Raw genomic sequence first — 18,096 nt, 5'->3', positions numbered from 1 at the left:
TCCAGTTTTTTTTTTTTTTAATTTATTTATGATAGTCACAGAGAGAGAGAGAGAGAGGCAGAGACACAGGCAGAGGGAGAAGCAGGCTCCATGCACCGGGAGCCCGATGTGGGATTCGATCCTCGGTCTCCAGGATCGCGCCCTGGGCCAAAGGCAGGCGCTAAACTGCAGCGCCACCTAGGGATCCCGATCTTCCAGTTTTGTAAGCTCTTTTCCTTCTTGATCATTTGGTTTCTGCCATATTCCATCCTGTATCAGTTATTAGGCTTTCCACCCCCCACCCCCAGCTCCAGAGCACCCCCTCTATGCTCTTGAGTAGACTGTGGTTTGTTCCTTGACCCCACCACTATGGAGCGCTAGAGGGAATGGACACCAAAGAAGAAACTAACCGTCCTTGGTCCTTGGATGTTCCTTTCAGCATCACTTTGGAAACATCTCCTGACTCTAGAAACTACAGTTGGTCCATATTTCCTTTTTGTTTTGTTTTGTTTTCATACATTAGACCTCTCCTCATTCTGCTCCTTCCTAGCCAGAGTGTTTCCTCTTTGGAGACCTGAGTCCCAGTTCTAAGCAGTCCTTTCTCTGAGCTCTTGAGTTAACATCCACTGGGAACAGCCTCTCTTCAGTGTTTCCTTCCAAGATTCTAGTTATTCATAACCCCAACATCTTTCCTTTTCTTGAAGTAGTAGCTGTTCCTGTCACTGTTACCTGTATTACATCAGTGTTTCCTTTTGGCCATTCCAATACTTTGTAGAACCTGCATAACCCATTTTTCAGTTTCTCCTTTCCTCACATGAACCTGACTGCTACTGAATTTTTCTCTCTTTATTTTGCTTAACTACTAACATTTCAAACTTAAGGATGAGGACTAAGTTACCTACTTGGAGCTATGTCAATTGATGGGTGCCATCATTATTTAAGATCTTGCTCAGGGAGGCAACCATTTCCCTGGGGCACTCAATAGCATCATAAAGAGGTATTTTCTCTGGTCGAGTCAGACTTTCTAGAGATGACCCTTCTCATCCTCTGCCTAATGGATAATCATCCAGATATGAAGTGTGCAAAGCTGAAGAAGAAAAAGATGAAGCCATTTTTTTCTACACGTAAACTCCCAGTTAACACCAATATTTCCTGATCTTTACCTCAATTTTATCCTATTTGGTATCTGATACTTCTACATTCTAATGCGTGTGACATTCAGAGGACAATTTGACCCTTTTCTCAATTTATCCACTCTAAAAAGCTATTGACTATATTTTTTTTTCCACTGAGGTATTGGCTATTTCACATATAAACTGTTCTGTGATAAGACTGTTGTATTGTACTTGCTGCACCATGCTTGTGGATACTCTATTTTAATTAATTTGCTATTATTTAAAAATGCTCTTTCCATCTGTAGGACCTAAAGAACACCCTCAAGTTTTTTGTAGCACCAAATGTCAGATGGTGCATGAAAATAAAGGCATGCCCACCTTATAATATTGAAAACAGGAGTGTAAAATACACAATATTTTGAAGAGCACTTTGCCTACATATATTTGCCAATATAAAATTGACCCCTAAAAAACCTTTTAAATATAATTTTCCTCTACTGTAACATAAGCAAAATTAAAAAATAAGCAAAAATATAAAAACACACAAACATTTATGTACAAGTATGCTTATCTCATAATCTTAGTAATAATAAAATGTTTATAAACAAGTCAAATACTTCAACTCTAATAGATTATATTTAAACCATATGATAAATATATAAACAAACATTTGAAAAATTAAAAATAAATTCTCTAAAAACTTTTACAAGAGGCAAAATCACTATATATGATTCTAATCTATCAAAATAAAAAGAACTGATTATGTATATGCATGGAAAATAGACTGAATCACAGTAAAATATTTTAAAAAGTGGTGGAATTATATATTATGTTAATTTTATTTTAAAATATTCACTTTCTATATTGTAAATATAATACTTTTATGGGTTTTATTATAAAAATATATTTTAAAATTCTACAACCATGCATTTAATTATGCAAAACATACCTCTCACTGTACAAATTCTAGTAGGATTGTTTATTCTTCAAAAGAATAGGTTAAATCATGCTTTTGTCCAGTGGTATCCAATCTAATTTTTGATTTAATCTGCCCCATGTAAGATGTCAATTTAATAATAATAATAATAATAATATGGAAAATAATAAAATATTCATTCAAAAATAATGGTCATAACAGAGGTAAGGAGTTACAAATAATTAACAACTATTTAGGCAGATTGCATTCATTTCCTACTTTCTTTTTTCCTTAAAGATAGATTTATTTATTTATTTATTTATTTATTTATTTGAGAGAGAGAGAGAGAGAGAGAGAGAGAGAGGGAGAGAGACACCACACACAAATCAGGGAGGAGTAGAGGCAGAGAGAGAGAAAGAATTTCAAGCAGAGTCCCCACTGAGTGCAGAGCCCAGCACAGGGCTTGATCCCACGACCCTGCAATCAAGACCTGAGCTGAAATCAAGAGTTGGACACTCAACCAACTGAGCCACCCAGGTGCGCCCTCCTTATTTAATTTTTACAACACTTATACAAGAGAAGTACTGTTTGTGTCCACACTTGATTGTTCAGACAACTGCACAAGAACTTATGTGATTTCCTTGTTCAGACCCCTTATAAGCACCAGAACTAGGGCTGGACTTAGGTAGCTTCACATGAGAACCTATGGTCTCAGCACAACAGCTGGTGATGAGATGAGTTCTGGTCTATCAGCAGTCTGGAGAGAGTGAAGTCTGTCTTCATCACACCACATGCAGTGCACCATGTACATGGATTGAGAACTGCTGATTTTACTCATCTTACTGATAGAAGAATTTAGTTATTTCAGTGACAACACTGTGGAAAAAAAGAATAGGTTTTGCAGGCATTTGCCTTTAATGATAACATTCGATCTGGGGAATGCTTGTTACCATTTTTTTAAAAAGATGTATTTCTTTTAGAGTGAGGCAGAGGGACCGAGGGAGAAAGAGAAGGAGAGAGAGAATCTCAAGCAGACTCCCCACGAAGCACAGAGCCCAATCAGTGGCTCCATCCCAGCACTCTGAGATGAAATCAAGAGTTGATGGTTAACTGACTGAGCCCCCAGGCACCTCAAACCCACACTTTTAAAACTTGTAATACAATGGATTAAATATGAAGGGAGGGGTTTACGGTCAATGAGACCTGCTCACAAGAACCAATTATAAAGTTACTATAGGTTTAATATAGATATTTAAAATACTGTGCAAGGATACAGATGCAGTGAAACGCTGGAACACCTGCACCCCGATGTTTATAGCAGTAATATCCACATATCCACACCGTGGAAGGAGCCTCAGTATCCATCAAAAGATGAATGGCTAAAGAAGCTGTGGTCTATGTATACAATGGAATATTCCTCAGCCATTAGAAATGACAAATACCCACCATCTGCTTCGACGTGGATGGAACTGGAGGGTATTATGCTGAGTGAAATAAGTCAATCGGAGAAGGACAAACATCATATGGTCTCATTCATTTGGGGAATATAAAAATTAGTGGAAGGGAATAAAGGGAAAGGAGAGAAAATGAGTGAAAATATCAGTGAGGGTGACAAAACATGAGAGACACCTAACTTTGGGAGATGAACAAGGGGAAGTGGAAAGGGAGGTGGGCGGGGGATTGGGGTGACTGGATGACAGGCACTGAGGGGGGCACTTGATGGGATGAGCACTGGGTGTTATTTTAAATGTTGGCAAATTTAATTCCAATAAAAAATTTTAAAAAGTAAAATACTGTGTAAAGGTTACAAGACAATCATGAAGAATGCTATTTCTGAGTCTAGACTATAACATTAAATATGTTTAAAATTGTGGTTTCAAATGTAAATATCCCTGAGAATGGTAGTATATTCATTTTGAAGTGCATAATGCCTGATACCAGACATCTGGTAGAAAGTAACAGAAGGCTAGGTACTTTCTTTCCCCCAACAAACAGTGTCTACGCATTTTATATACCAAGTCTTTCGAATTCAAAATAGAAACCAAATTATTCAAACACTACAAACTTAACTGTCTAGAAAAGACAGACTTGCAAGGAAGTCCTTGCATTGTATTGTAAAATCATTATCATTAGACCAAGGTAGAAACTGCAGAAAAAAAAAAAAAGCCATAAGTAAGTGTAGGGCTAAAACCCTAGTACAAATTCACAAAGAAGTTAACATTTCTGTTGACATATGAAAAAAAAATTGAGTAAAGACAAGCCTGGAACACAAGATTTGGAAAAGGGTCTTCCTAACAGAGGAAAGAGATCCAAACATTTTAGGTACGCTCTTTTTATTTGAGAATGAAATGATGAGGGGCGCCTGGGTGGCTCAGGGATTGAGCGTCTGCCTTTGACTCAGGTCATGATCCCAGGGTCCTGGGATCAAGTCCCACGTCGGGCTCCCTGCAGGGAGGCTGCTTCTCCCTCTGCCTGTGTCTCTGCCTCTCTCTGTGACTCTCATGAATAAATAAATAAAATTAAAAATATAAAGAATGAAATGATGAATGATTAAAATGGAAAGTCCTGCTGGGTTCATAATTCATGACGAATGTAATGAGCATGTGGACCACTGAGCACCTAAAAGTAGACAACTGGTCTTAAAACAAGGAAAAGTGCCCAGAAGTCGAAGTATATAGCACAACCATGAATTATCTGTTAGGAATCTGAAGGGTGATCATGATACTTGGAAATCTGCATTACGACTTTAGGCCATAGGTTATGTATTTTTAATTGTTATAACAAAGAATGTTTGGGAGGCATATGACGGCACGCTAATTCATAGGGGGAGGAAGTTATCGCAACAAGGAAGACTGTAGTTGCAAGAATAAAAGGAAATAGAATTTTCTCCAATTTTCTCTTATAGGGAAATTTGACTCAGATGCAGCCAGGGATACAAGACCATTGGACTTAATAGGCTTCAAGTTTTATCATTTCAACTTAAGTACTTTTGCTGCTGATGGATGGAACAGAGAGAACTTACTATTCACCTCAAATCTCTCTTAGGCTGGATCTGTACTCTACTCTCCCGTCTTGCCCTTGACCCTGTACCATGAATTCCCCTCCTTTTAGCAGAAAGGGAGAGAGGAATCATGAGCTTCCCCAGGGTGGCAGTAGTCTCCTTGGCAACCAATCAATGTTGGGTACGAAAGGTGCCTCACACGGGGTACCTCATTGTAGAATAACAGGTTCGTTGAAGAAGGTGAGCAAAACATATGATTAATGAATAAGAATCCTGCTTTGGATGGTGTCTTGGATAAAGAGTTTTAAATTTAAATATATATATATATATATATATATATATATATATATATATATACCTTTTACAGAAGAGGCACAGCATTCTAGGAGATGAATCTATCAAGTCGTAATGCAGTAAATAAGTACAGATCAAGCTTCAGTTCATATATAACAAGTTTCAGATGTTGGTCATGTATTCCAAGCAGAAAGAAAAGTGAATTTAAATAGCAGTGTTTTTGCTTAAAAAAAAAAAAAAGAATATCAGCTTGAAATTTTAGTAATGAGTCTCTTACTGAATGTTATCAACATCAAAATCGGGCCTCTCAAGGACATCAGGGGGAAAAAAAGAAACAGTAAAGCAATTAATTTGACTTTCTTCCTTTTAAGGTCTTATAATTACATTTTCAGGATTAAGTACATTTATGTGAGGATTCTGCCATTTTCTTTGGATAGTAAAAGTGACTTTGTTTCATCTTGAAAAAAAAAATGGATTGTTCGTAGAGAATATTAAACTCAAAAGTTTCCGTGCAAATGATTAAGGAAAACATAGTCCACAAATCTGTATATCTTAATGATTCACGAACATTTTATATTTTCTAATATACTAAATCTCATGTACATTTACAAAACAAGAATAAATAAATCTGATGACTTTTTTTAATTTTTCTGTTGGACAGTTTGGAGTTGGTGAGAGTAGTTGATCTGAGTACAGCTTTTCAGTCATGTGATTAATTTAAAATGAATATTTATTGTGTGTGTGTGTGTTTGTGAATGAAAGTAAAGTCAATTATTTGAGTATTTAACCTCCAGCAAGGTCCTACCTTAAATTTTGTTGGAAAGTTTGACCATGGGGAGTCTGAAAGTACACCGTCCGAGGTTTCAAACAAGTAAGAAATGAGCCTGATTGAAAACCTAGAGAAATAATGCAAACGGGAAATGCCACTTTCCTTTCTACTGAAATGGATATTTGGGAATTTGGATTTTAAAGTGGAGGTAAATGTGCTGTGTAACACAGAAGTCCTGAATGTGACCCCCTTGCTTACGTAGCTGAGCTTTTACAAATTCGTGACAAGGAGCAGAGACATGGGAGGCATGAAGTCATATATGGAGGAGCTTCCCACAGATGGGAGGAAAAGGCAGGGTTGTGGCAAAAGACCTCACACTCTTGCAAACATTATTTCTTTAAAATTAACTACGTTTAAAAATGAGGATGTCCAGGGACACCTGGGTGGCTTGGTGGTTGAGCTTCTGCCTTTGGCTCAGGGCGTGGTCCCAGGGTCCTGGGTTCCAGTCCTGCATTGGGCTCCCCGCAGGGAGCCTGCTTCTCCCTCTGCCTATGTCTCTCCTCTCTCTGTGTGTCTCTCATGAATAAATAAATAAAATCTTTAAAAAAAATGAGGATGTCCCAAACATGGCTAAAGTAGGGAGAAAACAGTTGTTTGCTTCAGTCAGTAGGTGAACATAATTTGTGAAATGTGAACTTCACGCAAGAAGATTTTTGGACCTGCTCCATAATGAGGAACACTAAACCAGTATTTTTAGTGCTTTTCCCGCCTCCAGTTTTACAAGCTCCACAATCCACCATCAATAACAGTCAGAGTTATGGTTCTAAAATAGTCTGTCCCCATTTCAGTTACATGGCTCACCATCCTCCTCAAGATAAAATCCAAATTCTCCTCCATAAAATATAAGGGTCTCCATAATTTGGTAGTTTATCCTTTTCCATGCACTCCTTCTCACATTTTCTTCTTTGCACTTTAAGCTCTAGCCATATAGAAGTTCTTTCATTTAAAAAAAAAATGTGCCATGCCCTTTATGACTTTCAAGCCTTTGGGTCCAGTATTCCTTGGGAGACAGAATGATGTTTCATGGTTTCTTTATTTGGCTACAGTCTGTTTATCCTTCTTTCCAAGCTTAGACATCAATTTTCTTTTGAAATAAAATATAACCAAAGGGAAGAAAGGGAAAAAGTGCTCGTCCTTCCCCCAGTTTTGTTCATTCTGCCCTCACCCTTATTTCTCTGACACTTTATATTCCTACTGCTACCTCACTCATCATCCCATACTGTACTGCTTATTTACTCGTATCTTCCTCTAAAGTTTTATGATGGCAAGATGCATGTCTTTGGGTTCAACATCGCACTTTACAGTGTCTGAAACATAGAAAGACTAAATAAGTTTGGAGTAAGTCAGAAACTGAGGAAATGCTTACATAAATAAGTGAGGGAGGAGACATTTAGAAATCATTACAGCAGAAAGTTGATTTCATAACTAGAATGGCATTTTCCAAAAACACTTAATCGTTTGTGTGTTGTTTTCAGACATAGGCCTTGACGAATAAATTAAGTATATGGAGATCTGACGGGATTAGTAAAAGCAGCAGGCACCTGACATCAGACATGCCCAGAGAAGTGTGGCAATTTCGTGGGAAGCATATTTGCTTTGAGGTTTTCCAAAGAACATCTATGCATCTTGTAAAAAATCACTAAACAATGAATTCTTGGCTTGGTTGCATCAGTTGCTTGCAATAAAGTGTGCTGTGGGCCTTGCAAACAGTTTTCACATGAAACTTTACATAAGGCTGAGAAAACAGCTGATTAGCAAGTACTATGTATTGGAATTCTTAACAGGCTTTTGGGGAAATCTGATGGCAGGTTCTAGGAATCCAGCCACTGGAGGAATACAACTGCAGATTCCTCAGTTGTTGATGGTAAAGTTGGAGGTAGATTATAAAGACAGAGACATTCAAAGAAGATAAAGGAAAGACTAATTAGTAGCACCAGGATACACAGGGTGGGGGGGGCGGGGCTGGGATTTAGCAGTAAGCAGGAGCTATATAACTAAATGAATATGGACATGGGATGTGTGGAATAAAATGGAGAAGACAGAGAAAAGAAAAGAAAGGAAAAAGAAAGAAAAAAGAAAAAAAGAAAAGAAGAAAAAGAAAAGAAAAAAGAAAAGAAAAAAAAGAAAAGAAAAAAGAAAGTAAAGAAGGAAAAGGCTGGTCTTCAAAGGGATCTTGAAAATACATACAAACATGCACCTTTTAATCTCATGTTCAGAATGACTACCTGCAGCTACTGCACCAGCAGGCCCCAGGGCATTTTCACATCTTTATATTCTGCTTAAAGGATAGAACTCTCTGGTTTCTTCAGGGTTACTCTCTCAATTCCCATTTAGTGTCCCCTTCTCTCACGGTCATTTATACCAGCTTTTAACCCGATGGACCATAAGCTCTCAGCGAGGCTGGTTTCATTGCTCTGCTAAAGGACAATTGGGAATGACTCAGATATTTTTATTTATCACACCGGGTCGTCGGGGCTTCTGGCACGCAGTGGATACATGCCAAGGGAGCATTCTGTGTCGCCCAGGACATTCTGCGATGCCCAGGACAATGTCACTGTGACAAAAATTTCCCAGCGCCAAATTTCAATATTTCTGAGGATGATGAATCATGCATGAATGCCCTAAAAATGATTTTTTTTTTGGGGGGGAGGGTTTCAACCACATCCCCATGGAACAAATGGCCTTAGGCTGAAAATAATTTGAGAAGGAAAGAGAATAGTTGGCCCTTGAGACCAGTGTTTAATAGTAATGCTTATAAAGCTCCAAATCAATCAAACTATTGAGTCTATCATGAAAATCTCAAAATTCAGGGATCCCTGGGTGGCGCAGCAGTTTGGGGCCTGCCTTTGGCTCAGGGCACGATCCTGGCGACTCGGGATCAAATCCCACGTCGGGTTCCCGGTACATAGAGTCTGCTTCTCCCTCTGCCTATGTCTCTGCCCCTCTCTCTCTCTCTCTCTCTCTGTGTGTGTGACTATCATAAATAAATAAAAATTTTTAAAAAATCAATATTCAAAGCCATTGCACAAGAAAGTTTAAGTCAGATATTTCATACCTTTTTCCACATCTTTATCAGTCCACCAAGATGGTGACTTTCTAGCAGAGACAAGAGCTAATAATTTCACTGGATAAAAGGTTTTGCCATCCTATGACATTATCAAAACACACACACAAAACCAGAGAACAAAGAATAGTAGTAATAAAGCAATAAATGAGGAAACACATAAATAAGTATAATAAAAAAGAGAATCGTTTTCATCTATGTGGATCAAAAATCATCTGCCTGGTGCTGATGTTTGCATTATGCCAGCTGGAATTTCTGAACAAATTACTGCATCTTTCACACATTAAACTAATGCTCCTGACTGAATGAATGCAGTTTATTGCCAGGGCATATGATGTAGAAATACTTAGACGATGGAAATCAGACAGATGGCCTGGCAAATTAGTCTATAAGCAACAAGCCACAAGGATGGTCAGTGACAGTGACGGGAGAGTGTGGTCTTTGATAAGGAGAATCACAGGAAATCTAAAGGTGGAAAAGATCATGAAGAAGGAATAAGGAGGCTGCTGTTTAGTTTTTCTTCTAAAGCTAACAGATAGGTCAATAAATGTACTTTATTTTTTTAACTGCAGAAAGGAAAGAGTTACACTGTTCACAAACAAGTGAAACCTGAGATATTTGAAATTTTGTGACAATAGAGTCTTGTCTTTGCCCCAAGCGCCTCACCAGAATTTCAAACAGAGTGACTTTAGGGATCAAATATAAATTATTATGCTCACTACAGGTATGAGAGTTACTTTATGCAGGCCTTTGTGTAATTTTAAATGGTCACTTGTAATTCATGCCCAGCTTTTTTTCTTTTTCAAAATTCTAAGAGTTTAATTATTTGTATGATTGAAAAATCTTATTTAAAAATTAAAACATAAAAAACCCAGTGAAGTCCTAATACATGAAGACAATCACTACTAACTTTTTCTAAAGATCCCATGAATGTGATCATACAATTTATGTGTCTAACCAGAGGTTGTGACTAATCGTCTGTAGAGGGGATAAAAAGTACAAAGACGTTTGTAATGAAGTATACTCAAACAAGTTTCTGTGAGGTGTTTTCTCTTTTATTAGTGAAGTCTAAAGTGGGTCCATTTTCTGAGCATCAGAGGAAAAGTATCAGCTTTGGGGATCAACAAGAATCTTACACACAGAGCAAGATGACCCTTTTCTCTCAAGAGAAAGAAGTCTTAAACAAGAAAAAAATAACAAATATGCACTATTTTTCTAATGCTTATGTGCACCTTGTATAGTGTCTGAAACATAGTAAGCATTTGCCTGGTAAGAAAATTGCATCAGCTTTTGATGCAAACCAGTCCACCTCGGAATTTAGTGACTTAAAACAACAAACATTGATAATTGCTCACCAGGTCCTGGATTTTTCCCTCTAGGCCAGCTTGGCCGCACCAGGTCAAAGAAGCCTCATGTAAGGTCTGGTATTTGGCCCAACTCCAGCTAGTGAAGAATTTGCCTGGCCATGTATGTTCCATTATAATTCAGGCTAGTTTGTTGAGTTCTCTAAATCCCGCCAAAGAGACCCAAACCCAAGGTGCAAACACTCTTTCTGCCACTGTTTGCATCATGTTTGCTAAAAGTCTATGACCAACTCCAATTCAAGATTCAAGGGAAGGACTCTCTAAAATAATAATCATGTAAAAGCAGATACATCATCCTAAATTAAGTCTAAGCTACTTTAACCTTGCAGAGCCTACCTCAATATACACTGATGTTGCCTTACCTAAACTCATATATGTCTAAGTTAAAAAAAAAAAGACTCAAATTACAAAATCTAGATCTAAAATACTGGCTCGGTATAGAGAAGCACTTTCTTGAAATTTATCTTTTATCCATATTATTTTTAATCCAACCCCTCGCCAATTATTTATAGGACAACTGAGACTGCCAGATTCCATTTCCAAGTAATAAATGGTTAAGGGATGGTTCAGAAATATCTTAATTGGCAGATACTTTATCTTGGTTAATTTTATTTCATGAGAATAGCTTGTGTTAAATTGTTATAGGAAAAAAATAATGTCTTTTGATAATATACTTCTTTGCAGTAACACATAAATATGCTACAGTGATTTTCTTGCATATACTCAGTTCTCTAAATAAGTAAATAGATAAAAGATAACAAAACATTTCTTTGTCTCAATTTACATTGCTTTTGTGCAACACCCATGTAATGTCCATGAAATATTGATCATATCTATATATAATGACTCTCTACTTGAGAAATCATTATGTAGTAGGTGAAAATATGTAATGCAGCTCACAATAACAAAAAGCTACCAATGAATTAAGGGAATATAAGAACTTCAAGCTATAATTGAAAAACATGGCATATTTAAAAAACATAAAAAATTAAGTTTTCTGAGTGAAAGGATACCACTGATTAATTCAAAATCCAAAAATAGAGGAGGAAATCTAAAATATAAATAAACAATATGGAAAACTGTTAACATATGTACTATAAAGAAAACTCCAGCATATTGCTATTAAAAAGCAAAAATTAAACAAAAAAAACAAAAGAAACAAACCAACAAGCAAAATGAAGAATTTGGGGGAAAGAACATAAGCTTTCAAATAAATGGAAATACAGAAGGGAAAGAAAGAAAGAAATGAAAGAAAGAAGGAAACAAAAAAAGAAAGGGGGGAACAGAGAGAGAGAGGACAAAAAGGAGGGAAGGAAGGGGAAAAATGAAAAGTAAATAATAGCAAAAGATGTTCAATTTCATTTGAGTACATAAAATAATTATAAGATAATTTTCCATTATTTTGTTTGGCAAAAGGTAAACAATCTTTCAATATTATCTAGATATGACTATGTTGAGGGAAAATGGGTACTTTCATATAATCCTGGTGGTATATGAATATAGACTCTAATTGAAAAAAAATATGCTGAAAGCATGGACCAAAAATCAATGATGAATAGATTGGCTTTTTCTTAAAATAGCTTGCCGTAGGCAAATAATTCTTCCAAAAAAAAAAAAAAAAAGAAATAAACTTGTAAAACAATAACAAAACATGCAACAAGAAAAATCTATATAAATTCATCAGAGAGCTGCCAAAACAATGGGTTAGATAGACCAAGATTACAGAAAGGGCTAATCATGGAGCATTTTGCCTGAAGATTTTTTTTTCTGATCCTGTCATCACTCAGGTTGAGAATCTGGGTCTGTCCCTTGGAAGAGAGCTACCTCAGAGACACAGGGAAACCAGCTGGAATTTTGGTGACCTAATCAGGATGGAGGAAAAAACAAAAACAATTTTTTTTTTTTTTTTTAGATCATCAGTGGTCAACATATCTAAAAGAAAAGAGAAGAATAGATTAAATGGGTCTGACACATGGCAATTCTCCTCTCAAGGCTCTGACAGAAATCTACAGCTATATAGAAAGGAAAATAGAATGTGAGGGTGAAAGCATGTGAAAAAGCAAAGACAGATTTTGATAGTCTCACCCTGCTAGGAAGATAAGAGATTAATGTTCAGGACAGGACAAAAAGAGAGGTCATAATAAATAAACTAGATTCTTGGTTGGAAGCCCTAGAGGCTTATACTCTAAGAACTGGGAGGGGGAAAAAAATAGAAAAACAGAATTAGACTGATCCTTACCAAATCTGCTACCCATTCTCAACTGGGTTCTGGGTCTTTTTGATTTAAAATGATCAGTCACCTTTCCTTCTCTATAGCAAAGATTGAGTTCTTGCTGGAGGACTGTCAACCTCTATGAAGTTTTTCTTCAAAAAAAATCAATAAACTATAGAGAATTCAGATATAAACTGAAAAAAAAAAAAGAACACTTATCTCCTGGAGCCACAATATTGAAATTTCTGAAAACCAAGCCTCAAATTTTATCTTTCAGATGACTGGATTATAAAGAAAAACTGAAATCACAGACTCCTATGTATCATATGATAAAGTCAAGTCACTGCTTGCAAAATGACTTGTCTGGACAGAGAGTTATTGGCATGTTCTGATGAAACTGTAGACCTTGAACCCAAAATTTCCTGTATGCCTCTCTTATAAGTAAAAGCAGGACAGAAGTTTCTCTTTTTTCTAAGGAGGATAGCACCTCCTTGTTTAAATATCTAAAATAATTTCTCTTGAGATAGCTGCTCTGTAGTATAATGCTGATCTCTATAAAGACCCATTCATATTAGTTCTAGTGCCTTCTAAGTCTATAATCAGATTCAAATAGGATCCAGGAAAGGATATCAAAAACACCAAAAGATCTACAAGATTCTTCCAAACAATATAAGCAGGGAGCTCAGAGAATACATATCTAAAGGATCTTAAGAGCATTGTACCATTTTGGAAGGAATATAATTCTGGATGGAGTTAAACCTATTATTAGGAGTATGGTAACAAGATGGTCCAGACTTGGTGCATTACTTTGAGTAGCTGGAAGTGACTCAACAGCTGATTCTCTGTAGTGTCGGCATCTTGATAATACCATATTGAATAGATATTGGTGAAACACACGTGTGCCAAAGTGTGGAAAGAAAATGCTGCACAATAAAGAGCTGGCCATTTCATTGAGATGCCAAAGGTCTAGTAGCCTCGTGCAGAGTAAGGCAGTCTTTCCAAATGAAAGTTTGTCAACTGATACATGTGACATTCCCACCACTAACAAAAGGAACACAGGTACTGTTGGGCATCTTTGGATTTCAGAAGCGACATATATTTCATTGCTGCATGCTCCTTAAACACATGTACTGAATCACTTGAAAAGGGCCACGAGGAAAAGGAGGCTTTTCAACAAATTCAGGTTGCTAGTAAAGCTGCTTTGTTACTTCAGCCGTATGACTCATCAGTTGCATGGTACATAAAGTGTCTGTGACTCTAGAAATGTTGGAATGGAGAGTTTGGGAAGCCTGAAGCTTCTGTGGGACCTGATAAAACATCTGGGCCTTTCAAAAGTGAATGGGATGCACCACGATGACCCCTCTGGGGAGTAGCCCTGAAAGGCAGTGGTGAAGAGAACACCTCCCAGTGGCAGGGCCTTAAGCTAAGAACCTGGTTGTTCCCTTCTCCTTAAGGGGAAATGGCTAAAGATACCGGTATCCATTGATTCACGAGTAGTGTCTAGTGATTGGTCTAGAGATTAAAAAAATTCAAAAGAATGAAGTAGAAAAGTGTGAAGGTGTGGGGAAGATATATGTTGGCTGAAACTCCCTGAATGGGCGTGAAGAGTAAGGATATTTATATCTAATGCAAATGTATTCACCAACAATATCTTCAGTGCAAGAGGTGGCCAAAAATCATGTCGACAAAATGGCTGATCTCTGCTGATGTTGGGGAGCCTCTCTCCCCAACCACCCCTGCCTTTACCCAATCGACTCACTGAGGCAAGTAGGGAAATTATCATGGGCTAAGATACATGGCCTATCACTTCTACCAACTATATAGTCGATCAGACCAGTCTTCAGTGACAACTTCTCATCGGCGGAGAATAACACTGAGAACTTGATATGGCATCATTTCCCAGTAGACCATGCAGCCACCTGGCTGAAGGGGAACTGCCTGTACTTTCTGGAATAGGAATATATCTGGGCATAAACTCACGTTCAGTATTACCAATGCTTCTGCCCAAACCATCATCTGGAGAGTTAACAGGATGCCTTATTTTTGTCATGATATTCCAGACTCCAAAGCTTATCTCCAGGAAATTAATTTTACAGAAATTCAAAAACAATGTTTCATGCTCAAAGTGTTCACAGATCTTAGTATTCGGCCCATAACTCTGAAGCAACTGTATTGATTAAAAAAAAAAAAAAAGATGCAATAGCCTTTTGGAAGACTGTCACTGCACCAGTGAAATGACAACATCTTGAGGTATTGTGGGAGTGTCCTACCAAATATGGTATATGCTCTCACTCAGTGACTGATATATGGTAGTGTATCTTCTACTATTGCCATGATACATAATTACAGGAAAGAAAACAAGGAAATCGCATTTGCCTTACTTAATACCTATTCTAATCTAAGGAAGAAGTACGTCAAAGGAGTAAAACCAGTGGTCCCTCTGACTGGAAGCAGAAGCAGCACAAAAGGATTGCGGGGCTGACCGTCATGATTAATCCTTTCTGTGATGGGAAAATTAGGTTGCTACTCCACAAGGAGAAAGAATAAGCCTAGAATATGACTGCAACCATGAGATTTTTCTGGGAAAACTCTTAAGTATCTCACGTCTTATGCTTACAGTGAGTTGAAAACTACAGTAACAAAATAAAAGAGACAACTAATGGTGTAGAGACTTTAATAAAGACGTTCGAGCTGCCCTAATAGGTGAGACACAATAACCAGATTACAGATATAGAATCCAGATTGGAATAAGGAACTTGTAATTACTATCTGCTGCCACTTTATTAATTGCTATATTATTTATGCGTTTTCTTCTTTGCTGTTGTATTATTCGTATATATTAACCAATTATTTTTCTCTTCTCTTAACTCTAATATGTGTTATTAGAGGTTAAATCTCAAACTAATAGTTAAATGAAAGGACATCAAAAGGAAAGTAACTCAACTAGAAAAGGAATGAATATCATCTGGAAATTCTATGGGTCTTTGTGTTTCCGTTTTTGGGGAGAGTGTTGGCATGTCCTTAGTTTTATGTGACAGAGTTCTTTTCATTCAGTTAAATTGAAAATTTGTCTAATTAGTGTCTTTATTTGGAAATTACATAGAAGGGACATGTGTGAATGCTGCACTGGCAAAAAGATACATTATAATAAATTATTTGCTTCACTCTGGCTTCATCACTTGTGCCAGTATTTCCCAGAACTCCCTTCCAACGTGGATCTTGGTTAGTTTGCTTATAAGAGGTACCTGCCTAAAGTTTGAAGGCAGTCATGAAATTGAAGCCATTACTATTCTAAACTGTTTGTAGCTATCAGATGTTGCTGTGGTCAGAAGTGGTGGTGAAAGTTCAACTTGCAAAAGCATAGGATCTTCTACAAACACTGGCAGCTATTTAGACCTGGCCATTACCCTCCTTTTATATTTGTATAGTAGAGTCCCAGGTTTCCCCAATGTCCATTTCTGTCTCCTCTCCAGTGCTTCAGATCAAAAAAGTAAGTGGTTTCTGATTTTTGGCCATAGCCATCTGGATGTTCTCTCACTCAACTCTACACATGCATGTGTAACCTCTAGTTCCTAATGCGATACTTATTTCCATAATACTTGGGGTAGTTCTTGTGTTCTTACTGATCCAAACAGATCCAATGATTAAGTAGCTCGATAAATTAACAAAAGCAGGACATAAGTGAATATGTTATGAAACCATGATCATGATTGACTCAGGTAGGACTTGACTGTGGTTCAGAGAAGGAAATCAACCCATCAACCAACCAGATATGATTATAAGTCCTCTTCAAATAATTCCTTAATTGAAATAAAGGAATATTTACAGAAACACTATAAAAGGTAAAAATGTCAAAGAAGACACAAACTTTTTGCCTTTTTTTAAAATAGGAGAGGGGCATCTGGCTGGCTTAGTGATTGAGCATCTGCCTTCGGCTCAGGTCGTGATCCCGGGGTCCCGGGATCAAGTCCCACATTGGGTTCCCTGCATGGAGTCTGCTTCTCCCTCTGCCTGTGTCTCTGCCTCTCTCTCTCTCTCTCTGTGTCTAATGAATGAATAAATAAAATATTTCTTTTAAAAATAGGAGCAAGACAAGAATAACTGCTATCACTTCTGTTTGCCATTGTATTGAATAGCTTGTCAGTGTACTACATGTCCTACAGCATGTGGGGAGGAGGTGGTGGTAGAAAGAAATAAAGGTTACCAGAAACAATATTTTACAATGCACCTATTAAACTGTAACTCTAATCAAATCTGTAATAAGTAGACTGTTTTATATCTTATATGAGAAACACTTCAGTGTCACATTTGTAAGTATATATTTACAATTCCTTATCAAAAACACTTAACAGATTTTTATACTGTGCCTTTTTAATGTGTCAATTGCCAGCCATATCCAAAAGTTTTATTGCTCAAGTTTTAATTCTTCTGAAAGATTTACTTCAGATTTAATTTACATTTTATTTATTTTTAAAATATTTATTTATTTTTGTAGGGAGAGAGAAAGAACATAAGCAGGGGGAGGAGGAGGGACAGAGGGAGAGAATCCTCAAGCATACGCCTCGCTGAGCACAGAGCCCAACGCAGGGCTCTGGCCCAGGACCCTGAGATCATGACCTGAGCAGAAACCAAGAGTCTGATGAACTGACTGAGCCACCCAGGAGCCTCAATTTACATTTTAAATGTAAATTTCTTTACCTTGGATATGTTATAAATGAAACTTAATTTATATCATCATTATGAAACTTCGACTATATGTAATCCTTTTATATTAGAGAGGATTATTTTCAAGTATTTTTTTTCTTGAGAAGTTGTTTTATACCATTCTTCATTTTACCTTGCATCTTACCTCCACAAATATAAAATGAAATAAATACAATGTGTTTAAAGAAAGGTGCTCTAGAAGAAAATTATAGGCCCTGAATACTTTCCAGATTGGGTCTTAAGAACAAATAAAAATTGAAGATGACAGTTTACATAATCCAGGAAAGCAAACCTCACAAATACTCAATACTTTTATTTTCAACCCATTTCCTTTAACATTATACAAGTATAAAGAGTATATATATATGTGTATATATATATATATATATATATATATATATATATATTTTTTTTTTTTTTAATGGATGGATGTCATGGAGCTTATAGAATCCTCATATAACTCTTTTCTTACAGAATTATTCTGAAGTTGATTTAGGAGCATTTTGTGGGGAGGGTGAGGATACTACCAAGGAACATAAACAATACAGGCCATGTTCCTTACTGGGTCGAAACTTTGCAGTAAAGGTCAGGTGAACAAATTTATTTTGTGGGTTTACC

Source organism: Vulpes vulpes, chromosome 5 (assembly GCF_048418805.1).
Source record: "Vulpes vulpes isolate BD-2025 chromosome 5, VulVul3, whole genome shotgun sequence".
NCBI lineage: Eukaryota > Metazoa > Chordata > Mammalia > Carnivora > Canidae > Vulpes > Vulpes vulpes.
Note: the sequence above shows the minus strand (reverse complement) of the source record.